Genomic DNA, 27,205 nt, shown 5'->3' on the forward strand with positions numbered 1-27,205 from the left:
TATGGAACAAATGTTCCTTGGAATATCTTGGAAAAATGCTGTCTTACATGCAGTGTAGTGGAGTGTATTCACATGATTTAAGCGATTATACTTACAGAAAAAGTTGATATTAATAATAAAAAAAAAAGGAGTTCCCATCACGGCCCAGCAATTAACAAACCCAACTAGTATCCATGAGAATGTGGGAATGTGGGTTCGACCCCTGGCCTTGCTCAGTGGGTTAAGGATCTGGGTGTTGCAGTGAGCTGTGGTGTAGATCACAGAGGCAGCTTGGATCCAACGTTGCTGTGGCTGTGGTGCAGGTCGGCAGCTACAGCTCTGATTAGACCCCCTAGCCTGGGAACCTCCATATGGCATGGGTGCAGCCCCCAAAAAGACAAAAAACAAAACAAACAAAAAAAGGCACGAAACTTGATGTAAGCTTATTCCATAAATTGTTTAAAATATTTGAACTAAATACTTATTAAACTTTCCCTCTTCTAATTTGAACACTTGACTTTATAAAGAGGCAGATTTTGATTTTCAAAACTGATAAATGAGGAGTTCCCTGGTGGCTCAGCCAGTTAAGGAGCCAGTGCTGTCATTGCTGTGGTGTGGGTTCTATCCCTAGCTTTGGAATTTATGCATACTACTAGCATGGCCAAAAAAACAAAAGAGAAGAAGAAGCTGATAAATGAGAGCAAATTAAGATTTCACAGTAAGCGAATGGCTAAAGGCAAGTAGCTCATGTCCCAGCCTCCATGTAGATAAATGCATAAAGTGAGAAAATTAGGTGTCTTCGTCCATGGACTGTACAGTAGCTCAGAGTGTGCTGGGGATTAGCCTATATTAAGGCTAGATCACAGGAAGCTTTATGTGCTATTAGCAATCTGTAGTTATCTTTTCTCTGATAAGAAGTCAGAGTAACTGGAACTGAACTAGATGAAGCCTTCCAACTCAATACACTTGACGAATATAGAAGCAGAAAATTTACAATGAACTCTTAGTTTTACAGTTTAGCAACTCTACTCAGTGTGCATTATGTTGGGGAAAATGGGAATATGAATAGCTTTAGTTCCTCATTAGACGCTGGAAGAATGTTAATTTACCTTCTTTTCATGCAGGGCCACAATTACCCTGAGCTTGAGTCCAGGGGAAACATGTTGTCCCCACATACCAATACCGACTAGAAAATGCCTCATGCCCTCCAGAATGTTTAAGCACCACATGATTAAACAAAATAATATAAGCATAGCAACGAAACTTTTTTTTTTCACTTCCCCAAATAATCATTTCCTAGTTTTTACATCTTGAAGCATCAGAAGTGCCAAGTAGAATTGTACTTCTAATATCTTCTCTAATTTGCTAGCCTTGGAAGCTTCATCTTTTTCACTATTAGTCTAAATGGCTTATTTATAGCAAACTAGTCTGGTGTTAGGATTCCTCCCAAACCCCCAAGAGTTGGAACCATAGTTTTCTTTCTTGCTCTTGAATACATTCTCAGAGCATTGAAGAGACTAGAGGATAGAAATTTGTTGGTCTAAGAACTTTCTATTCCCCCTTATGTACTCATTTCTTCTAGTTTCAATCTTTTTTTAAAAAATGAGCATTGAAATATTAAAGCCTTGAAAACATTTATGGCAAAGCTAAAAAGATGATAGGTGTGAGGAGTGTACAGAAACAGGGAAGATGAGAATGAAAAGAAAATTTCCCCAGATATAAATATGCTTCTAGGAGCTTTTGCAGCATATGAAAAATATCTGATTGAGGTTGTCAGTTCTAGTCAGTGAGGAAGGCAAGTCTGAGAAGAAAATCCTTGTCTAAAAGTTGTGAAAAAACCCCAGATGTTAAAATAGACACAAGTGGATGCAATAATAAATTGAGTATAAATGAGAATCGAACGGATGGAGTGATGATGAGCCCCAGTGGGGAAGGTAAAATACTCAAAATTTTTAGGCATAAAAATTCAGAAAAGGTCTTTGAGAATTGGTGTTCTTCGAGTCTGGGAATCACTGTTTCCGCTGAAATTTAAAGGTACCTGAGATGAAGGAGATATCTATGTGTAAAGAGTTTAAAGAATTAGTTATGGTGGCTAAAAATTCATGTAAACTTGCTGTATTACCTTGAATTAACAAATTAACACCTAAATACATTTTTTCTCTTCTTGGACAAAGTGGGTTTAATGATAAAAATATCATTCTCTTCCCTTTAAAAGCACAAGTTTAAAAGCCTTTATATAATGTCAATTCACAATTGTAAGCTTTCAAGCAGTGCAGAGGGGTTAAAAATATTGTAGGAGCATAGAGGCCTTCCCAAGTAATAAGATGGGTAAACTGAGTGAGAGAGCTTCAAAAACAAATGAAATTAGTCCAGCCTAATTAAGATCACGATAGAAAGATATGTTCAAGAGAGAATGCCAAAGGAACACATGAAATTAAAGGCCTGAAGAAATGGAGCAAGAAATCAGTAATGGATGAACTTTGAGCCAGTGCACACCAGATGGGAACCAGAAGGCATGTAACAGTTACAGATATTTTCTTGCGGAAGAACAAGAACCCTCAGCTAAACTGGTTATTTTCATTAGTATTATCACATCTGTCATATCAAATTGTTACGAAGAATAAGAAATGATTATGACATGGCTTCCTAAAGGTAATGCAGCTGATTCAATTAAAATTTCTAAACATTTCTCCCCAAACCCTGCACGCAGGTCCATGAGAAGAGCAAATAAAATTACTTATAATTTACATCCATGGCATAATTAGAACAGCGATATTAGTACAAATTTCAAATTATGTGTAGGCAGTGAAATAAACATGCATAAACATAAAATTTAGCATATTCATTCTCAGAACATATGACTGTGGAGAGAGTCAATCAGAGACTGGGCAGAAAACAGGAAAAGTAGGTTGGGACTTAATAGTGATAAATGCTGATAAAGTCACACATCAGTACCCTGGGTGCAGACGTGCTGAGAAGAGGTCAGAGACCTTGTTGCTCAGAGGTGTGGCTCTGGAAGGGCATGGAACCAGCAGTGGAAGATTTAAAGATGTCTCTCTTCTCCAGAGAGTGGGGAGACAGAGTAGGAGGCATCTGCAGCGTCTTCCTGGTGAGGGAAAAGGCAGCCATCCGTGGAAGTTATTTCTATAGAAATAAAAAGGCAGAGGAGGATAATCGAACTAAAAATTCTGGTATGCAACCCAAACTTCCAGTCGTGGCCAGATAAACCCATTACGTTTGTTAGCAAAATATCAGATGAGCAGAACTGGACAGAAACAGACAACCACAGAGACCACCCATACGAAGACACTCTAATAAGAAAATAAAAAATAAAAATGGTGTGTTCGCTCAGGATGCCATAATAAAATATCACAGGTGGGTGGCTTAGACAGTAGAAGTGTGTCTCTCACAGTCCTAGAAGCTGGAAGTCGGCGACAAGGCTGCCAATGTGATGCAGTTCTGGTGGGAGCTTTCCTCCTGGCTTGCAGACATCCACTTGCTTACTGTATGCTCAACGGGCTTTTCCTTGGGGCATGTTTATGGAGAATGAGAGAAACAGCTTCCTTTTTTTTTTTTTTTTTTTTTTTTAAATAAGACCATCACCATTCCTATTTGATGAGATAGGGCTCTATCCTTATGACCTCATTTAACCTTAATTAGCTCCTAAAAACCCCATCTCCAAATATAGTCACACTGTTGAGTAGGACATCGACATAGTATCTGGGGGGTGGCCGGAGGGACACAATTCAATCCACAGCAAGTGGAAATTTTTTCAGCGGATGAACAGTCTTTCTTCAAAACCGGCCACGAAGTGGGAGTTAGTAACACAACACTCCTTCCAATCGTAATTAAATAGCTTGAACAGGTATCTGCAGACGTTAATAAGAACTTTACAATAGAAATAGAAACTTGGTTGTATTTCTCAGAGTAGAAAAGGACAAAAAATCAAGGACTATATGAAATGAGATCCAATTAGACTCAGAAAAGATAGGGAAGAAAAAAGGCAAAAATCACCCCAGAAATAAAAATAAAAGAGAAATCAACTCAAAAAAATTGTGAAAGCTCAAGGAAACGTTTATTTGACTAGGAGTTCCCATGTGGCACAGTGGGCTAAGGATCTGGCATTGTCACTGAAGCTGCTCAGGTCGTTGCTGTGGCATGAGTTTGATCCCTGGCCAAGGAAATTCCATGTGCTGTGGATGAGGCTAAAAAAAATTGGCTAAAATTTTTATAAGATCTGATGAAGGATTAAATGAAAATAGCCAGGAGAGTGAAACAAAGAATTAAAGAAGTTGAAAAGATCAGAGAGAAAGGGATAGATATAGAGAACAAAGCAGCAGCAGCATATACATAATCAGTGTCTATTAATATTCATGACATGATGTCTGAAGAAGAAAACAGAGCAATGAGACACAGCTATTTGACGTCACAAACCAAGAGAGTTTTCTGAAGAGAAGAGACTTGAATTTCATATTAAAAGGTCTACCTTGAACTTGGAATAATGACTATAGAATGTTCACATCTGACACCTGTTCTAATGAAGCTATTATACTTTAAAGATATCACATCATCTGGGCCGCCTAACAAACACATAGAAAGAAAACGAGTCACTTTTAAAGGAAAGAAAAGCAAATTAGCATCAAATCTCTTAAAGCACAATGTAAAACAAGACAGTATCGTTATATCATTTTTAAGAAACTCAAGAAAATTAAGGACATTTATGTCTAACCAAACTGTCATTCAACTTGCCTAGAAAAGCACCATTACGCATGCACTGCCTCCGGAAATATTATACTTAGGAGCCTTTCTGAGGAATCTACTACGGGATGCTTTTACCCACCCAAGGTCTGGCTATGAAAACTTAGTTACGAAGGATGATGGTGAGCATTGAATATATTTAACTGCAGATCCAAGACTAATCAAAGATGGGGACAAAGATGGAAGAAGTGAGTATAATTGCAAAGGAGAGATAAGGTAACTGAAAAATGGGAGAAGGGGGAAATAAAAGTGAAAAATGAATATGTTCATTGATTGCCACATGAGATTAGGGTATATCAAGGATCAAGAGATATCATTACATTTGACAAATGAAATAGTTGAGGTCTAAGTAAGGAAACAAAGGAACAGGAGCATTTAAAACGTATTAGCTTAAAAATACTGACCTTACCTATACATCAAAGGAAACACAAAAGAAGAACAAAATTAACCATAAACCACTAGAGGGGAAAAAAAAGCATGGTAAATATTACATAATACATCCTAAAAATAATAATATAATATTATACAGTTATATAATAGTTATATAATATTAAAGGTCTTAAGTCACTCGTCAAAAGAAAAAGATTTTCAGGTTGGCTCATTATGAACACCCAACTTTCTGTGTAATTATGAGTTGCCTAAGACAGCTGACTTAGGAAAATTTAAAAAATTAATTAAACAATTAAAAACAGACAAATTTTATCAGATAACTGCAAACAATGAGAAGGCAGTGGTTTCAATTTTAATATTGAAAAAGTATATATCAGGTCAAAAACCAAAAGATAATAAAAGAAGGGTATTTAATGCTGAGGCCCAAAATTCACAATGAAGATACAACAATAGTAAAACACATATCAAATAGTGCAGCATTTGCTTTTTAAAAAGGATATGGAATTATTTAGGATATATTATAAAGTGAAGGGAACAGAGTACAAAATAGCAAATATAGCTTTACTTTTTTTGTAAAACAATAGGGAAAATATGGAGTTCCCATCGTGGCTCTGTGGTTAATGAATCCGACTAGGAACCACGAGGTTGTGGGTTCGATCCCTGGCCTTGCTCAGTGGGTTAAGGATCCGGCGTTGCTGTGAGCTGTGGTGTAGGTCGCAGATGCGGCTCGGATCCCACGTTGATGTGGCTGTGGTGTAGGCCGTCAGCTACAGCTCTGATTCGACCCCTAGCCTGGGAACCTCCATATGCTGCAGGAGCGGCCCCAGAAACAGCAAAAAGACAGTAGGGAAAATAAGATGTGTATATATGCTTATTTTTTAAAACGCTAAGAACAGAAAGGATAAAAAAACTATGGTAAATATGTGGGAATTGATTGGAAGTCAAAGTAGATAGAAATAAAAGCGATCTTTCTATTTATAATAAATATTTATGTAATAATGTATTACATATATTATTTTGTATGTAATATGTAATTATATATTTTGAGTTGCATTTGAAATATGTAATTTACACATTAAAAAAATCTAAGGATCAAAAATTCTACAATTAATTATAGCAGAATCAAGTAAACTCATGTGTATACCAAAAATATCAAAATATCATAGCCTCATAGGAAAAGACATTATTCGAGGAAATTTTGAACATAATTCTCTGAACACTCTTAGTAAGTTATAGACTTTGGGTAAAAAAAGGTAAAAAAAAAAAAATGCAAAACCCCCAAACGAATCCTTCACTTAACAGGTTTGTTTTTGAAAGTGATATTGGTTTCACAGCTCTGAAATTATTTTATGTGTTCTAAAGAATAAAACAAATAATTAAATACATTGGTGGTGTTGAGAATTAGGGTTCTCATTGTATGAAATATGGAGAGGAAAGCCACAGGTAAAGAAAACCCTTGCGAACTATAACTATATGTATATTTCCTATCTCTGTCCATAGAACTGGGCCATAATCAATGATACGTCATTGGCAATGAGAAGATCTAGTCCCTAGATTTCAATTTCTGAACAATATTTCACTTTAAAACAAATTAAGGTTCTATGGGGAAATGGATGATTCTAAGTTTGTGGCAGGAAAATGGAAGTGTGAACCCCAAAATTTTGATGTACCAGAAAGCAAGAAATCAGCACTATTGTGCTATAAAAGGAACACGAGAACGAAAATCTGTTTGAATTAAAGTAGGAGCAGCCTTGAAGGATCTCACATGGCCAAACTTGGAGCAATTAAAATATCAAAAATAATGGCGTTAACAACAGGCACTGGGAAGATGCACAACACTGCTAATTTTTCAAGAAATGCAGATCAAAACCACAAGGTAGTGTCACCTCATACTGTCAGAATGGTAATCATGAAAAAGTCTACAAACTTCAAGTGCTGGAGAAGGTGTGGAGAAAAGTAAGCCCTCTTACACTGTCAGTGGGAATGTAAGTTGATGCAGCCACTGTGGAGAACAGTAAGGAGGTTCCTTAAAAAGCTGTATAGAGAACTACCATATGATCTAACCATGCTACTCCTGGGCATGTGTCCAGAAAAGACAAAAACTCTACTTTGAAAAGATAATGCACCCCAATTTGCACAGCAGTACAATTTACAATAGCCAAGACATGGAAGCAAACTAATTGTCCATCAACAGAAGAATGGATAAAGAAGATGTGGTACATATGCAATATTACTCAAAATGAATGGAAGAATGAGATAAGGCCATTTGCAAAAACACGGAAGGACCTAGAGATTATAGTACTACGTAAATCAGACAAAGACAAATATGATATCACTTATGTATGAAATCTAAAAATATGATACAAATGAACTTATTTACAAAATAGAAATAGATGCAAAGGCTCATAGAAAATAATCTTATAGTTACCACGGGGGAAGGGAAGGGTTGGGTAATCTAGGGGTTTGGGATTAAAACACACACTATACAAAACCAACAGGACCTACTGTATAGCAGAGGGAGCTCTATTCAATATCTTGTAATAACCTATAATGGAAAAGAATATAAAAAAGAATATAAGGAATACATTTTACATACAGAAAGATATTCTTTTTCATATTATTTTCCATTTATATATAAATATAAATATATAACTGAATCACTGTCATACAACAGAAACTAACACACACTGTAAATCAACTATACTTCAATTTTAAAAAGTACTAAGAACGGAGTTCCCATTGTGGCTCAGTGGTAACAAACCCAACTAGTATCCACAAGGATGTGGGTTTGATTCCTGGCCTTGCTCAGTGGATGAAGGATCCAGCATTGCCATGAGCGATGGTTTAGGTCAAAAATGTGGCTCAGATTGCATGTTGCTGTGGCTGTGGTGTAGGTCAATGATGTGGCTCAGATTCCATGTTGCTGTGGCTGTGGTGTAGGCCGGTGGCTGCAGCTCAGATTTGACCCATAGCCTGGGAATCTCCATATGCCACAGGTGCAGCCTTAAAGAGATTTAAAAAAGAGAGAGAAAATAAAAGAAAATGGCTTAAAAGAAAATAATAGAACTTAAGTAGTTAATAAAAAGGAAAATTCAACTAGAAAAAAATGGCATTAATATATTGTTAAAAATTGATAGAAAAAAAAGCCGGTACTTTTACTGATTAAAAGGGGATTAAAAGGATTTTAAGATATTTTATAAATAAATTGTGCTAACCACGTACTAGCCAGAGGTGAGCAATAAGGTATGTCTCGCTTCCCTTGAAATTTTGAAAAACTGAATCATCAGACTAGTACAATCCTTTATTAATTATGCAAACAAGGAGGGCTTAGAAGGCACTTTCAGCACTAAGTACTTTCACATGTTTTATCTTACTAATTCTTCTAATGCCCCCTGAGAGGTTAGCTTTATTTTGTAGATAGAAAAATCTATTTGGAAAATGTATGAAACTAACCCAAGGTCACATGAAAATGCTAGGATTTCAGCACAGGTCAATGTGTCTCTGAAGTTTACTGTTCTTTGACCTGGCCATTTGTCCAACTTAATCATTTTAAAGGACCTTCCAAGTCACTAACTCACTTGGTCATCACAATATTCTGGAGATGGTCAAGTTTTCAACTATTTATTACCTTTGTTTTACAAGCAAAAATGCTGAGGTTCACAAATGTTAATATCTCCATCTATTTAGTGGTGTAGCTAGAGCTTGGATTTAGCTTTCGGAATCCTAGTCAGTGGTTTTTCACAATGGTGTGCTGTCAAGAAGCTACTACCCTGGGAACGTTTTGAAAGAATGAAATGAAATCTTTTTCTGATGCATAAAAGTTGCGTCTATATGAGTTCAGGAGGAAATGCTGGAGGAACTTTTAGAGACTATAGTTGGCAGAATAATTACCCCCAATCATGATATCACCCTAATCGCCAGAATTTATGAATATGTTAGGTTGCATGGCAAAGGGCAATCAAAGTCTAAGATAGAATTAAGATTGCTAATCAGCTGACATTAAAACAAGGAGAGATCTTGAATTTTTCTGGTGGGCCCAAAGAAATAACGAGTCCTTAAAAGTGGAAGAGGGAGCTGACAAGACTCAGCATCAGAGACTGATACAGGATGATAGACCATGCAAGGTTGAGAAGGACTTGCTGGCCTTTTTTTTTTTTTTTTTTTTTCCTTTTTGATGTGTAGTTGATTTCCAACACTGTGGTAATTTCTTCTGTACAACAAAGTGATTCAGCTATGCATGTACACACTCTGTTCTCTTTCAGATTCTTTCCCCATGTAGATTAATGTAGAATATTGGGTAGAGTTCTCTGTGCTATACTGCAGGTCCCCACTGGCCAATCATTCCATATACCTCAGTGTGCATATGCCAATCCCAACCCCCCAGTTCATCTCTTCCCACTCCCATCTGTCCCCTTTAGTAACCATAAGTTTTTCAAAGTCCATGAGGCTGTTTCTGTTCTGCAAATAAGTTAATGTGTATCCTTTTCTTTAATGCTCCGCATATAAACGATACCATATGATGTTTATTTTTCACTGTCTAACTTCCCTTAGTGTGATAAGCTCTAGGTCCATCCATGTTGCTGTAAATGGCATCATTTCATTCTTTTTATGGCTTAGTAACATTCCATTGTATATAGATTTGAAGTGGGGCATGCGTCAAGGAATGCAGGTCTCTCAAAGCTAGATAAAGCAAGGAAAGAAACAGATTGTCCCATAGATTTTTCAGAAGGATCCTTCCTAAAACCTTGATTTTATCCAAGGAGATCCTACATTGGCCTTCGAAGCTCCAGGATTGTAAGGTAACACACTGGTGTTATTTCAGAAGGATCCTTCCTAAAACTTTGATTTTATCCAAGGAGATCCTACATTGGCCTTCGAAGCTCCAGGATTGTAAGGTAACACACTGGTGTTATTTCATCCATTCCATTTGTAGTCATTTGTTACAGAGGCAATGGAAAACTAATACAGGCACAAAGATTGGAATGAAGAAAGGAAGTAGATACATAATGGATTCTTTTTGAGTCAGTCCTCATGAGATGGAAATGGATGGATATATTGGTACTATGAATTCTGAAAAGGCTAGCAAGTTATCACATGGTTGAGGTTACAAGTTAGGACATCAGACTGGGGAATTCTAAAACATATCCAGGCTACGAAGATATAACTGAATCATAACTCTTCCTCAGTTTCAATAACTTTCTCATTTGCTCTCTCATCTTTGGAAAAGAATCAAAGCCTTTGTAAAGACATGTTATTGTGTTGAGAAAAGAACATGAGAACAAAATTCTGTTTAAATTAAAAGGACTGAGAGACATTTATAAAAGATGGGTAGAAGAGCAAGGGGTTTTGTCTAATCTCACATTTTTTCTTAGACCCTCTGACCCACTGAGCCTAGTGGGTCATAGAAGACTGTTTAGTATTCTCTTTTGTGAGTCAGTTTTAAAGAGAGTTAAGAACAAATGCATGCTGTGCCCCAAATTTTTCTTTTTAAGGATACTTCAGAGGCGTATGCACAAGAGAAATGGAGAAATTTTAAGCTCATTTGCCGGTTGCTAGATAAGATTACATTAAGGTGACCTGTATAGTTTTAATATGATTGAAGAGAATCACTTGAAAATGAGGAGGTGACTGATTCAACATTTTCCTTTTCGCTTTCATGTCACATCCTCCAACACACATATTTTCCTTCTCTCCTGTAAAATTTTTCAGTTAAGGGGCTATAGGTCTACAGACCATTGACGTTTTTGGATATAGCCATTTTTAATATTGCCATAGTGATCCCAATGTGTTTCCATTTTCAAATATCCTTGTGGAAATACCTATGAAAGCTTAGTTTCTCTAAAGTCAGAAAAATTACAGGATTTTAGTCATGCCTATATCTAGCCATGATTTTCTTTAGGAAAACTTTTAGACTCCTATACCCTAGTTATTACATGATTGAATCCATAATGATGCAGTGCTGACATGATGTGGATCCAACAGAGACATCGAGGCAAATGAAACGCTTAGCCCATCATTATTGTGGAATGAGAGCGACTACCCCAAACCAAGCAGAATAAGCCAGTGAACAATGTGATCTGCCAAATAGATACGATGTTAATAGATGGCCTTGAATTTTCACTTCTTTCATCCACATAAATCAAGCCATGTTGTGGATCAGGCTGACGTTAGATTGACCGATTTCATCTTAGCACGCTGATAGGAACAAACCATCTAGTATGTGTACTTTTTTTTGGAGGAGCCTGGGTGATATACCAAACCCATCAGAGGTTTAGTATATAGCATTTGCAGTTTCTAGCCCAGTCTTTAGACTCATGCCACTGTCAACCACTTTTTTTAAAAAAACTAATTCACATGAAACTGAAACTCAGGTAATATACTTTGTGGTTTCACTCAGCCCCAGTACATCAACCAGAACAAAAATGAATTTTTACTTCGTAAGAAGGATATGTATGTGTAAAAAAAGTATACTTTGGCAAGGCTGGGAAATGGATCATTTTATGGTACAGCAGTCTTGATTTACAAACTCTCTGGACTATATAAACACGTATTCTCCAGTCCTTTGGGTGAAAGCACACTGTAGCAGCAAAGGTCTGTCGGGTGTAATTCATCAGAAACACAAAACCATGAGCTATGTTTTGAGCCTCTTATAAAACTTAATGCTAGTTTCTTGGTATAGCTGAAAATGTCAGAGCTTTTATTATCTTTTTAATTGCCAACTTGTGATCTGAATAGGGCTACAATAAAGGTTTAAACGACTCTTCATCTCAGGTGAGGTTAGTTACCTCATATTCAGTGTCATATTCTTAAACTGTAGTTTCATTATGTATCCAGCTATGTTCTCTGGAGGAATCCTGCTCATCCAGCTTTGCCTTCTCCGTCATTGTTCGATATCACAAGCCCCCTCACCTTTTGACTTTGCTTCAATAATTATCCCTTTGCTGCTTCTAATTAGCATATCGACAGGCTCAAGCTATTCTCATCTTTAAAAAGAAAAATAAAGCCAACACTTCCACTGGACTGATCATCCTTTAAAGATAGTTATACGTCTATGTGTCATGCCTGGGTCTGTCACTCAAATGTCTGCAGGGACCAAGTTGTGGATGGCAATGAGAGATGGGAAGCCTGGGGAGACAGTGGAAAAGTGCAGAGCTGGTGCCCATCAGCCCCTGTCAGGGCTGATTCGTTCCACACAAAAAGCAGATTCAGATGTCAGTGCTTCTCTTTATCCAAGAGATCCTGGGAATTTAGATTTTATCTAAAATGTCTTCTATACTAAACGCTACTGATGAATAAAACTAAACCAAAACCTAAAACAAAACACATTGCAGATCTGTTAAAAGACTTCAGTGGACTGAATTCAGCTCATCACTTGCTGCTCTGCAGTCTTTGGAAGAGCCTTATTATCTTCACTTTCCTCTCTTCTTACTGATTCTTCAAATCCTTACAGCTCTACATAAATTAAACTATAAATAAAACATCCAGTAAATAATACTGCTCCTACTAACCCCACTTATGGTCTCCTAAATATCAAAATCAATGGCTGCCTCTCCGCAGCAGCATCCGAGGTCTGAGATCGGTCCTTTTTGCAGGTATGATCACACTTGCACTGATGTCTCAGGCATTCTATTCTGTGTCTTCCTTTGTCGTTAAAAACACCTTCTTATTCTTTCTGCAGACTCCCTTTCATCTACTTAAATTTTTACATTCATTAGAATTATTACAGTTTTTCCTGCTGCTCTTCTTCTTTTCCTCTTTATTCTTATTATTGTATGCAGTTTGTCTTGATTGGTGTCATCTACATTACTTCAACTCCTGCCTGTAGAATAGTGACTTCTATATGTATATTTCCAGCTAATACCTCTTTTCTTAGTTTCTCAGTTGATAATTGCCTATCAGATATCTGTATTTACTTTCCACAGGCAGATCTTACTCAATTAAACACATTTTGTTTTCTAAATTTTGGATGATTAACCATCTGGTTTGCCCAAGATAATGCTTCCCTATCCCCTATATTAAAGTCAATTTTTTTTTTTTTTTTGCGTGGTTTATAAAGCTATTTTGGACCCTTGCGATCGTCACAATGCCTTTGCATACTCCCTTATAGAGTTGGATACACTATCAATTTATGTAGTAAAATTAGATGGAATTGGCTTTACCTGGAGACATAACTAGCATGACCAATCGAATCATAACTTTCTCAAAGCAACATGATTAGACATGCATGTCACATGATTTGAGTCAATCTGGTCTAATGAAAAACCAATCCCAGAATACTGCAAGCATGAACAAACAAACAAACAAAAAGAGGCACTCTTTTGAACCTGGAATGTGGACCTTGAGCCTCTGTGAGCTTTTTACCTAAGAATGAAGGCAACTTGGAGGTGAGAAAAGTCAAAAGGTGGTCCTTGCTGACATCCGTTAAGTTCCTGGACCAATCCCTGCCAGCTATGCTAGTGGTTTATCTAACATATCTTAGCTCTACCCCAATAACTCTAAGTTTAGGAGACTGGAACTGAAAACCATCCTCACAGACTCACTTGACAGCCAACTTTTCCTTAGGTTCTGCCACAGAAGGTGTTCAAGTGGAAATGGAAGGGGAAGGAGGGCAGAGGGACTTTGTCCAAACATAATTCCTTACCATGTGGCCCTAGCAATTGAGAAGAATTCTAGCTCTAGCCTCTGAGTCATTTATTTATTTATTCTTATAATGGATTTTTTTACTGTTGTAAAATATACTTAATATAAAATTTTTATTTTAACCAGTTTTAATTGTATTCAATAGGCTTTAACAATTTTTGGTTTTAGATTTATGGAAAAATGGAGAATACCAAATAGATTATATTTAATCTTCACTTATGTCTCCCACTGACATTTGTTACAATTAATGAACTATTTGTGATACATTAGTAATTAAAGTCCATAGTTAATTCAGTTTATTTCTTTAGTTTTTAACCAATATCCTTTTCTGTTACAAGATTCCAACCAATATACAATATTTACTCATCATGTCTCCTGAGGCTTTTCTTGTCTATGACTTTTCTTGTCTATGTTTTTGATGCCCTTGAAAGTTTTGAGCAAGTATTTTATAGGATATTCCTCTATTGGAATTCTCTGATATTTTTCTCATAATTAGATTAGAATTATGGGTTTTAGGCAAGCACATCACAGGGGTAAAGTGAGCGAGGCCACGGATTGAACCTGCAACCTCACAGTCCCTAGTGGGATTCGTTTCCACTGTGCCATGACGGGAACTCTTAGAAAATGTTTTTGGCATGTCTTTTTCAATTGGGAAAGGTGCAGTATTTTAAACAATGATGCTGAAAATTTTTTCACACTTTCAACATATTTGTGTTATCAACGTTTAAAAGTCTGTCTTTTGGTATATTGAAACTTATATCATTGTCCCAAGGGCTTCTGCTAAATCCAATCGTGAAAGCATAGACTGCATGATTTATCTCCCTTTGTCTTGAGCTATAATCTGAATTTTTATGTCATTTTAACTTCTCTATTTCAAAGAACCCCCAAACCATTTTGAGATTTGCTGTTTATAACTGAGGGGAAAAAAAAAAAAGTCTGTTGAAAGTAGATTCTACTTCCACATGAGCTTTTAACTACCCTGCTCTATCTAGTTTTGCTTTTAAAGTTAAGAATAATAGTATGCATTTTATCTTGTCCTGTGAATGTATTTAGTATCATATATTGAAAGATTGGCCACACATAGTTCTTTACATCATCAAGGAAATATACTGAATATTCGCAAAGATATGTCAAATGAGGTATTTCTTCCATCTTTGTTTTTTTATTATAAGATTATATAGTTATTAAACCAGTGACATCATATGTCACTATAAGCGTTCTTGAATTTTATAAATGTTGACCAAATTTGGAATATGGGTCTTCAAATACTGAGGGTGTTTCAATGACTCTGAAGTTCTGTTGAAATATGTTGGTGTTGCCCTCTGTAGGGACTCCCAAGGACTGCATTATTGGAGCTCATACCTACAGAAGGAAGCCACTAAAGTTGCTCAAGATGTACCTGTGCTAGAGACACCATCTATCCATCCATCCACCCATCCACTTTCTTTTTTTCCCTTTTTTTTTCCCCAATCTACCCACTTTCTGAGTGCCAGTCATGTGCCACATACCACTGATGTATATCCCCAGATAAAGAAGGAAATGTGCCATAGAATGGAGGTGCAATGAAAATGATATGCACAGGGTATTTAACGAGCATCGTGCCAGGGCAACCTAGCCTTGTTTCTGGGGAAAAAGGAAGGACAGTATATATACAAAAGTGTTAATACTAAGTTACTAAATCTCAGGCACTTTAATCCTTATTTTCCCAGCTAGATACTTCAAGAAGGGTGTCCAAGAATAAATGAAGAAGGAGAATTTCATCCTATTGAAAATAAATTGACATATAGCAAAAAATCTGGAAAATCCTACAGCAGTGTAGTGTTAGTGTCTTGCTAACCCTAATGTGGTCTGATAACTCTGACCCTGTCTTCACTGCAGCATTCGTCATGAATACTGCTGCCCCTTGGTAGGTGTGCTTCCACTGGGGGCTGCCTTACTTGACAATAGTCAGTCATGTCCTTGGGGTCTTTTCTGTCCTATAAACATAAAGCTTGTTACAATTGACGCCATCAGATTTCACAGATCTGCTGAAGCTACGTCCACTGCAATCTACTCAAAAGTCTAAATGCCCTTTTTAGAGTTTTGTGTTTATATCTGATGGAAGTAGGGTTTATCCACATCATTATATTACATTCCCTAGGGCCAGCTTCATTTGGAAGTCTCATGCTTTTTCAGTGCAATTTTATTTTTAAATTATTAGTGAGAGTAATAAAGTACCATGCTGTAGTATAACATTTCTCAACTTCTGCATTTCATAGTCTAGTAAATTTTTTTTAAAAAAAGGATACATGTAGGCATGACATTGTCTAATTTTAGCTGAAAAAGACAAGAGAAAAAATCTCTACCATCTCACTACTGCTTTAAAATAAAATATATTTTATCCTTAAAAAGGATAATCTCATGAATTAAAAATTGTGAATATTTCCACTTTTAGGAAAACTCCCTGATTATACCAGTTTTTCTCCTTTTTCTACAGTTTAGTCAAGGAGATTTTTGTACCACTGTGTATAAAACCACTGGCTTGGGAGTGATATAGGAGGTAGAGAATATGTTTTAAAATCAGATGGACCTGTGTTTATATCTGATTATCTCATTTTCTAGTTTTGGGCATGTGGTTAATTTAATTAATTTCCCTGAACCTGTTCCTTTACCTGTAAAAAAGTAATAAGGATCTGTTTTGCCCCAGCATAAGGTTATTGGAAACACGGAAAGAGCCGATGCATGTGAAAAATATAATTAATGGATAAATGTCATAAAATAGCATTTTAAAAAAATTCTCTGGAGGAAACGACAAATATTCCCTTCCCTCACTCTGAAGGAAGAGGTAGAAAGGAAGGGAGCTAACAATTACTGAGTGCCTTCTATATTTCAGGGACAGATGTAGCAGCTGTTCGTTTCTTTTAATTGGCACAACAAAGTGAAAAATTGCGTGTTTTAATCAACATTTTATAGATGAAAACAATTATGAATCTCAGAGAGTTAAACAGTTTGCTTCAATCACACAGCTGATGACAGTTGAAATTGGGAATTCGGACCAAAGCATATTCAACTCACTACATCATGCTTCTCTCCCAGAGAAACACAAGTATGCCCTGCATTGTCAAAAACATCATTATTCTTTTTTAGCTCTTAAAAGTATGAAATGTTAATTTTGGGATTAAGGCCATGGTCAAGGACAAATTCTGTCAGTGTAGTTTATCCTTTAGGCATTAGAGTCCTGGTTTATGTTCAGAAAACCCTCTCCTTTATTATAATTAACTGTCAAATTAACTTCCACGATGAATAATTTAACACAATTATTCACAGGTGCTTTAGGAAGATTCTTTCAAAGAAAATTAGACAATACCGTGACATTTAAAATAAAGTTTCTACAACTTCTTTTTTGGGCTCAAGCAGAATGATAATACAGTGTTAGAAACTAAACAGATAATTTTGAATTTTGGAATCATTTTAAAAATGACACTCTGTATAAGAATGGCATATGAAACTAAGGATTGAATTGCTTAAGTGCATCCACTTGATGTTATCTCTCATTCTTAATAATAAAGATATTTGAGGTCTGGTTCATGATATCTTTAAATGAATTTCTCCCTTGCCATATATAAGGAATTTTAGGTTATGAAAAAATATACTCTGTTCCTATACATTTAAGACATACAGTGGCTGAATTTTAGTTTAAATTGTTTTAAACTTGTAAATCAATTGTTTAAATGTCATAGGAGTCTTCAAAGTATGGATACATTTGATGGAGCCCAGACTTTTTAGATATCAATTATATGAAACTTAAAATGAAAAGTGAATGGAAACTGCGTATCTGAAGTCAAGGTAAAATACTCTGTATTTCCCTCCTTGCTACATATATACTTCCAGTAAATATCACCGTTAGAGAAAAGTCCTCTTATTTCTTTCACATCCATTTTTTAGTTTCTAATACAGTGTATGGTACAGATAGAACACTAGTAACCATTCATGTCTGGACGATATCTTGGTATTTGGCATTGTAGAAAAATACTTTTCTATGACGAATTTCAAGTTTCCAGTTTGTGAATGTTTCAGCTTTTATAAAAGTCAGCTCTATAGAGTAGAAAAGAAAATAAAGGCATTGTAATTGAAATGGTGAATTTCCAGTGTTTACATCTCTTTGCCTTGGGCAATCCTTGTATGTGGCTTTAACTGGAGAGTACAATCAGTTGTGGACCGGATATTAAACCATCCTATAGGCATCTACTGTGGCCTCTGGAGCATCACTGGTATATTAGGCAAGGTACACTCCTTGTATAAACGCTTGGGATGCACCTCTATTCTGTAAAATGGCAAATGTCAATGTGCTGCTTTTTTTTCCCCGCCTTAACCTTCATGTGTGGATTCTGAAAAGTCATTATTAAGCTATATTTGCTGCCTGAGTATGGTTTCTCAGAAACCTAGATTGAGGATCTAGAGATAAGTGGGAAGAAATTTCATTCTGTACTTCCCACCGAGCTTTGCTATTGCAGCTAAAACGGTATGTGACCTCCGTATCACCTAGTCACAGCAGGGCAACTTCAAAGGACATTTGGCTGGAGTTAACATTAAACCCTTGAACATTCAGGTTCCTTTTGATATAAGACCAAGTATACACAAATACTATTAGCTGAGCACAGAGTGATTTTTTTTTTCCTCTTTTGTCTTTTTTTCAGGGCAAGTAAAACTTACTCTTTGTTCAAAAGTACTATCTTAAAGTGGCATTGTCTCAATTTATCCATTTTCCCCTGTAACTCATTTCTCCATGGCTATATCAGAACACTTTGTTATTTCTATTAGATGTACTTGGCTTATATTTTATCACACGAGATCCTTGAGGATGAGAAGCGTGTGCTCTTCGTTATTAATGTCCACAGAATCTGCACTATAGTCTGTACTTTTTAGGCCCTGACAAAATTAAAAAATTAAAAAAAAGAAAATTAAAGAGTCTTGACTATTACATGAGTCTTGACTATCACCCTCTATTTCAAGCAATAATATTTACATATTATTACTATGAATAAAGTCAACAGCAGATAATAGTTCCTGATCATTCTTTTATATGTTAAACACGGTGTTTGTGCATATGGATCTCCTGGGGGATCTTATTAAAATGCAGATTCTGGTTTGCTAAGTCAAGCAGGTCCGAGAATCTGCATTTCAAACAAGCACCTGAGAGATTTGTGTTGCTAGTCCAAGGACCAAACAACAGTTATGTAAAGTAGGTACTCAGTTTTTAGATGAGGATGTCAAAATGCAGTAATTTGCCCAACATAACACAAGCAGAGTTTGGCAGGGCAGAACTCAAAACAATTTCTATCTGTTTTCAAAGCTCATAGTTAACCAATGCTTTTAAAAATTACTTGAAGAAAAATACCCATTTTTCTTTACCCAGACTATTGAAGATTTTATAAAGCATGATATAAATGGGTTAGTAGAGAAAGGAAATGGGAGGTGGTTTGTTTTCTTTTTGTTCAACGGATAGAAAATTACAATAATTTACTATAGAAGTTTCAAAATACATACTCCCAATTTGCTGCCAATGTCATTATTTCACTATTTTTAATGGCTGAGTAGGAGGATTCCCTTTTCTTTAAACCCTCCGTAGTATTTGTTATTTGTAGACATTTTAGTTATGGCCATTCTTTCTAGCATGAGGTGGTACCACATTGTAGTTTTGATTTGCATTTCTCTAATAAGTAGCAATGTTGAACAAATTTTCATGTGCCTATTGGCCATCTGTATATCTTCTTTGGAGAAATGTCTATTTAGTCTCCTGTCCATGTTTTGATTGGGTTTGTTGTTGTTGTTATTGTCATTGTCCTTGAATTGTATGAGATATTTGTATATTTTGGAAATTAAGCCCTTGTCAGTTGCATCATTTGAAAATATTTTTCTCCAGTCCATAGTTTGTCTTTTTACCTTTTTTAATGGTTTCCTTTGCTGTGCAAAGCCTGATAAGTTTGATTAGGTCCCATTTGCCTGTTTTTGCTTTTATTTCTATTGCCTTGGGAGACTGACCTGAGAAAACATTGGTACAATTTATGTCAGAGAATATTTTGCCTATTGCTCTCTTCTAGGAGTTTTATGGTATCTTATCTTACATTTAAGTCTTTAAACCATTCTGAGTTTGTTTTTGTATGAACTGTGAGGGTGTATTCTAACTTCATTGATTTACATGAAGCTGTCCAGCTTTACCAACACTACTTTCTGAAATGACTGTTTTTTTTTCCTCAGACAAGGTAGTTTTTTTTGTTTTGTTTTGTTTTAAATATAGCTATTGTAGTTTCCACTGTGACAGAGTGGGTTAAGGATCTGACTCTGGTGGCTTGGGTTGCTGTGGAGGTGTGGATTTGATCCCTGGCCCTGTGCCATGAGCTAAAGAATCCAGTGTTGCTGCAGCTGCAGCTGCAGCTCAAATTCAATCCCTGGCCCAGGAACTTCACTATGCCGTGAGTGCAGTCATAAAATTAAAATATATATAGCTATTTGCATTTAACACATGGATTTGGGTTAAAGAAAGAGATAAAGAAAGAAGAAAGACCCAATAACTCTGAAAATAAAAATTTTGCCTTTTGCAGATTTTATAATAAAATCTTACAGATGGGTCTTATAAGACTTTTGCTTTAGTAAGCAAAATGAATTGATTCTTTTGTCTTGTCTCCAACAGTTTAGAGAAAATTGTGTTTTGTTTTGCTTTTTCTTCCTAAGAGAATTGCTATTTACTTGTTAGTTCAAGTGAATTTTTATTCCTTCTAGTTTCTCTGTTAGTATGTGTGGCATTAGACACCTAGACCTTGGCTCTGGGTGTAAAGTCAGGCAGAGGTTACATCAATATTTGTTCTATATTTCATAAGAAAAATAATACATTGTGTTATTGATTGATTTTAAACATTCCTCCCTCCTTTAGTCATCTCAGAAGAAATTGCTAGGTAAAGCTGCACTGCTTGTGAACACATTACCCTATGTGTTTATAGGTCAGCATGGAGAATGTCTGGTCATTTTCAATAAAAGTAGGTTTTTATAATTTCTTCCCCAACAATCTGCTTCTATGCAAGATGGTATCTGGTGGTATAGAGGGGCCTATATGATTTGGGGTGGTGGGAAAAGAGGCTGATTTCCTTAAATGCTCTCTTTCCTATTCTGAGAAACTGATGGTCTGGTATTCTCTGGCGTTTTTTGAGTGGTAGGTAGCAACTATGACCAAAGCCAGTGTTTCTATCCACAACCCCCTCACATGCTACAAACCTTGACTGCTCCCAGATCCTTCATCTTTTCTTACCGGGGTACATGGGAAACTCTGAATCATTAAAATGTGCATGTCATGGAGTCAGAGTACTGCACAGGCTCTTTTTCTGCCAAAGCTGTACTACTTCTGTTCCACAATGGGCATTACACTGAGCTGGCTGCTGGACGTCTGAAGACTTAACGTCCCCAGATAGGCCAATAGTGGGTGCGTTGTTTTTTTGGCCATTCCTATATGTGATGGGATAAAATACTAACCCCGTGCAGCTTGGTCATGAGAAGTAGAAAAATGAGAACCTTGAAATCTGCCCTTTTATCCTACTTTAGTCTCTCTTATCCTCCCAGATTCTCACTGGGGGGAGAAGGCGAACGGGGTCCGTCCTCAATTTCCTCTCTTTTGTAACCCAAATTCCCTTATCTTAATCTCCTACTTCCTTCCATGGATTCAGAGGAGTATCATTATAGAAATTTTACATACATTGAACATTATGCCAAAAATATCGGGATAGATAGATAGATACTCCTCACTCTCCTTTAAAAGGGAAAAATTATAACTGAAACTAAAGGTATTCATTTAACCCCCTTTATATTATTTCAGCGTATTTAATGACCTAGGAATTGGTTACAAGTAAATCCGTCACTGCAAGAGATCCTACCTATAGGTGTTAGTTTAATCCTCTGGCTAAAGAGTATGGCCTGTAGTTATTGATTGGCGAGTGTTCTCCTCTGTGAATTTGCCAGTCTTGAAATGTAACCCCCAATACCTGAAACTATGGAATTCCTTCAGCCTCAAAATTAAACCAATCTATCAATATATTTTTTTCACAGATTTCTTGAACTGAGATACTCAATTATTGGGGGAATTCACACAAGTGTAGACTGCTGTTGGATTTATGAAATATTTGGGAGTAGCCATACTTTACATACATCATTTAATTTGTTTACTCTTTCTGTCATCACATGTGGTATGTGTGCCTGTGTTTTTCCAAAGATATGAAAATATATTGTCAATTTATTTTATTCAATAAAAGATTTATTGAACATTATCAGGCAATGGACTTATTCTGTGGATACACAGATAAATAAAAACTTCCTCTATTCTTGGCTTGGAGCACACAACCAAGCAAATTAATTAAGTATGTAAACAAAATAATTTAATATGATGTCTTTTTGTAATATATCTTTAATATCCTTACCAATTTCTTTAAAGCCCCTGTCCAATAATTTCAGCAACTGCCTTATTTCTGGAACTGTTTCTGCTGGCTATTTCTTCTCTTGACAATGGGTAATATTTTCTTATATCTTGTAATTTTTATTGTATGCTTAACACTATGGGGGTAAAAGGAAAGCAGAGACTGAAATAAATAATATTTACCCTCAGAAAAAGGAATGCCTCTCCTTTTGTTAGGATGTTAGTTTTATATGTGTGTGGGGTGGAGGGATGAGTCAACATAGTACGTAGTTAAACTGTATTTATGCTTTATTGCCTCTTCAGTTAAATTCAGCTCATCATTAGCTTCAAATATTTTGAGGGAAGAATTGTGATTTTTCCTTTTAACAGTGCTCAGGATCTGATCGCCTGAATCAAGAGATCACTTTATGCTTTATTGCTAACTAGGCAGCTTTTAGCACCACTGAGTTCCCTTCATGTCTTGTTGATCAGTTCTAAACCTTTGTGGAGCTTTGAAAATTCATCTTCTCGGATTCCATGCCCAGCCCTTAGACTTTAGGTGGCTGCTGCAGTACAGGCGACAGGGAAGGCTAAGGGCTTTGTGAGGGACTTCTGTGAACTCTCCTGCCTTACTTTCAGTTTTAAGTGAGCTGTAATAACATGAGAAAGTGTTAACAGAATTATTCTGGTAGGGTGCTGATGGGCGGGAAAGATCTTGAGGTATGACCCTTGCGATAGTCACAGAAAAATCAATTGGATTTGTCATGACAGAAGTGGTAGTAGGAGGAGCCTAATTCATACGCTTTAAAATTGAGATGTATCATTTCTTTACCTTAAAACATCCTCGGGAAAACTTATGTTTAGCATGTGTGCTTGTATTTACTAGTTAATTCGTTTATAGTCAAAATTTCATTAGCAGATATGTGCTATTTTATATATTTCCTAACTAAATAGAATTTTTGTCTGCCATGAAAAATTCACATTTTAACCAACGCTTTCTTCTTCCTCGTTGTTTTTTTTTATTTAGACTCCCCGAGATTATCATTATCTCTTGATAGCAATAGCACAAGGCGGCCCAGATAGAATCACATTATTATAACATTTACGAGATGCTTACCACCTTTCAGAGACGGGAATACGTACTTTATAGGAACTGTCTTTTTTACAGTCATGCTTTTGATGTAGTTAACTAATATTATGGCCATTTGAGGCACAAGAGAATTAAGACTTAGAACAGTTTCATGACTTATTCAAGGTTGAGTGACCAACAGCAGGTGGAGCCAAGGTCCTAGCATGGATTCTTCCTTCCACCCCGCACTCAGAAATGTGATCCACTCAGTTCTACGCCTTTTTGCCAGGAGGAAGAGAAAAACTCAACAAGTAACCCCTGGAATATCTTTCCTGGGATGTTATGATGACAGCAGCTCTGCTGATAGAGAATTAAAGATTTGACCCTAAGTACTAACTCCTGCCGTGACCTCGCCATGTCGCACATGGTTATTGCTTGTTAAGTGTTTGTATGGTGTTTGATAAAAATAACGTTTAACTTCTTTCATTTCCTACTGCTCTTCCTGTACCTGCTTGGCCCTACCTAATTCACCTTTAGGTTACAGTTATTTTTGCACTTTTGCCTTTCCTTTAAGCGTGAAAGAGCATTCAGTGCCATTCCTCAAGCTTACTTTTTCAAAACACCTAACGTATTTAATTAAAGGACTTAGTTAAAAAATGAAAATATTTTCTCAAAAGGGGATTGATAAAAATATTGTCCTTCAATTAATACACATTAAGTTTACTTATTTAATATTCAAGGTAAGTTGATGAGAAGTAAAATAGCTGTCAACAATATTTACATATTTATGTAGTATTTCTATATCTCTTTCTATATGCATATGTTTATAGTTTATTTTCCTGAGTCATAAATTGAAGTAGTGAATTCTAGGAAAATACTAGAGGAAAAGAAGCTGTTTTTATGTATATTTGGTATTAAAATTTATTATCCTGTTTTTGATTTCCATAGGGCCTTGGATATGACTCCTGAATGCTTTCTTTATTTTACATATAAGATTTTGAATGCGATACATGTATTTCAGTCAGAGGGTTTTTGTTTTTCTTTTTTAATTTAAAAACATATGGCCTCACTTGTGGCACATAGACGTTCCTAGCCTAGGGGTCAAATTGGAGCTTCAGCTGCCAGCCTATGCCACAGCCACAGCAGAGCCAGAGCTGAGCCATGTCTGCAACCTACACTGTAGCTCATGGCAACGCTGGATCCTTAGTGCACCGAGAAGGGCCAGGGATCAAACCCATATCCTCATGGATGCTAGTCAGGTTCCTTATCACTGAGCCACAATAGAAATTTAAAAATGTAAATCAGATAATGTCATTTTCCTGTTTTCAATATTTGAGTAGTTTCTCATCATGCTTACTATTAAATCCAGAGTCTGCACCATCACCTACAAGGTCTTATATCAGTTGGCTTTTCTTACTTTATTTCTGACCCCTCTCATCCTGACTCACTCTGCCCTAGGCAGCTGGTCTGCTTGTTGCTCCTTAAGCATAGTAAGATCGAGTCAACATCAGGAAATTGTGGAATTTCTTCCATGGTTATGAAATACTTGTCTCCTAGATAATCACATGGTTTGCATCCTGACTTTCTTCTGGTCTCTGTTCAAATATCATCGCCTCTGTGGGGTCTTTTATGATTATCTGAAGTAACACACCTCTTTAGTCTCTGTTTTCATGCCGCTTCTCCAGAGCAGGCCCATCTTTTTGCCAGAAGTCTTCACTCTCTGGAACTTCCTCTTGGAATACTGGAGTATCCAAAACGGATACTCATTTCACCTTGAAATCAAACTTTCTTATACAGAAAAGGCGTTGAGTCTCTAACTGAAGATAATTCTCAGATTCACTGCCAATAATTGCTCAAAAATCAGTGCTTACTGCCCAAGTCCTCCTTCCCTGATGCTGTGGGAGTAAAACAATGTGTGAGACGTGGAGGAAGAGTTTTTTATGCAAAGCTGAGAATGGCTACAAGTTGACAGGGCTGAGGAGAATGTAGGCACAGAGTTCAAGAAACCAACCAAAGTTGAGTGATAACAACAGCAACAATAACCAAGCAAGGATCAAGAAAAGAGTACACTGATATAAACATAAAACTAGGTAGGTAATGGTGAGAACAGAAGATTGAAATTTAGTGAAATCTGGGGCAAATACCTAGAGATTCATACTAGTTTGTTGATTTACGCAGGTGTCAGGAATGATGTGCTGGACCACAAGACAAAAAGTGCCAGGAATCCGTATTACTAGCTGCCGTGTTAGATGTTTTCCTCCCAATGATGCTGTACATTCTACAGATGAGGGAAGCATCACGTAGGCAGTTACACCCAATTCCGTCTTATTTCAGGGCTTATGGACATACTGGTACATTTCACTGGTGAGGTATGATTGATTTGAGTTGGGGCTGGTGTGTTGGGTAATAGCTGTAGCCAAAGGTGGGTGATGAGACGGGAAGAGATGCATACAGGGCTAAGAAAGAATGTCATCAAAGGCTGAAAGTTGGGAACATGTGGAACGAGTTGGAGTAACAAAATGGGGTTTTCACTCTCCTTTATTAATATCAGATTCAATTCAACGTGTGCAAAATTAAACAAAAAATAGTGACTATATTTTGGTCTATAAGGCACGTGTAACGTTTGATATTAGACATAAAACTGGAATGCTAACATCTGGAGGTTACTGAATTTATAAGAGAAAGATGTCTTAAGGTTTTCATGACTGATTACCAATTCAGTAAGCACTTGGGTGTGGTTTATTTGGACAAACATTTATTCAACTCAAGTGATTGAAAAGTTGTTCAATGATGAGGTTATGAAGATAAGATGTAGTCCCTCAAAAGACCTAGGTTAGTGGAAGAGATAGAGTGTAGATAACTAAAATACAGCCTTCTCCTTGTACTATTAGAAGCATGTTCGCACCCATATTGATATTTTCCTAATAGCTGCAGTTATTCTTCAATAAGGAATTATTTGTTAATGAAAAGAACCTCTGATTTGTGGGTTTTTTGTTTTCATTTTTTTGTTTGATCAAAAAATATACATTTTTTGTTTTAGTATGCATAACTTTAGACTTAAAAATGATTTATACATATTAAGAAGTAATTCGTGGGGCTCCCATTATGGCTCAGCAGGTTAAGGACCTGAGGTTTGATGTTGTCTCTGAGGATGCAGGTTGGATCCCTGGCCTAGCTCACTGGGTTAAGGACCTGGCTTTGCTGCAAGCTGTGGTATAGGTTGCAGATGCGACTCGGATCTGGTGTTGCTGTGGCTGTGGTGCTGGATGGCAGCTGTAGCTTCAGTTCAACCCCTGGCCTGGGAAATTCCGTGCGGCCATGAAAAGAAAAAGATAAAAAAAAAAGCAAGAAAGAATTGGTGAATTGGACACTAAATATATTTTTTAAGTCAGAGAAATAAAGGCAGTCACAATAGAATATGTTGTTGGACATAAGTAATAATTCCTCTGAAGTGATATCTTTTGTCTTACATGATTGTATTCCAAGTTTTTACTATACATCTCTCAATTTCATGAATTTTCTTTCACACATCTCTTGGAAACACCGTGATTTATTTTTTGTCATTGTTCCTTGTTGATACCAGAGTGTTTGCCTGCCATCTCATGTGTGTTTGAGTGGCATAAAACGAACACCTGGCTCCAGGTATCAGTATCCCACAGGTCAGTGTTTCTCAATGGCTTCAAGGGGAGAGGAAACGATACTAGTCTGATGCTTTGGAAGACTTTATGGAACCTCTGAAAGCAGCCAATGTCTTCAGAAAACTCTCAATTGAATAAATTGATATTTTAGGTACACGTAGGAATGTGAACTTAGGAACAGCAACAGAGACTAGAACCCATGATTCTATAATAATAAAATTTACTTTGCGCTTGATCAATTGAAATTAGCAACAATAAGAATGGGATGCCAAGTCATTTAGCTGTTGGGTAAAGGCATGTATAATTGAAGTCAGT

This window comes from Sus scrofa, chromosome 5 (genome assembly GCF_000003025.6).
Source record: "Sus scrofa isolate TJ Tabasco breed Duroc chromosome 5, Sscrofa11.1, whole genome shotgun sequence".
NCBI classification, from domain to species: domain Eukaryota; kingdom Metazoa; phylum Chordata; class Mammalia; order Artiodactyla; family Suidae; genus Sus; species Sus scrofa.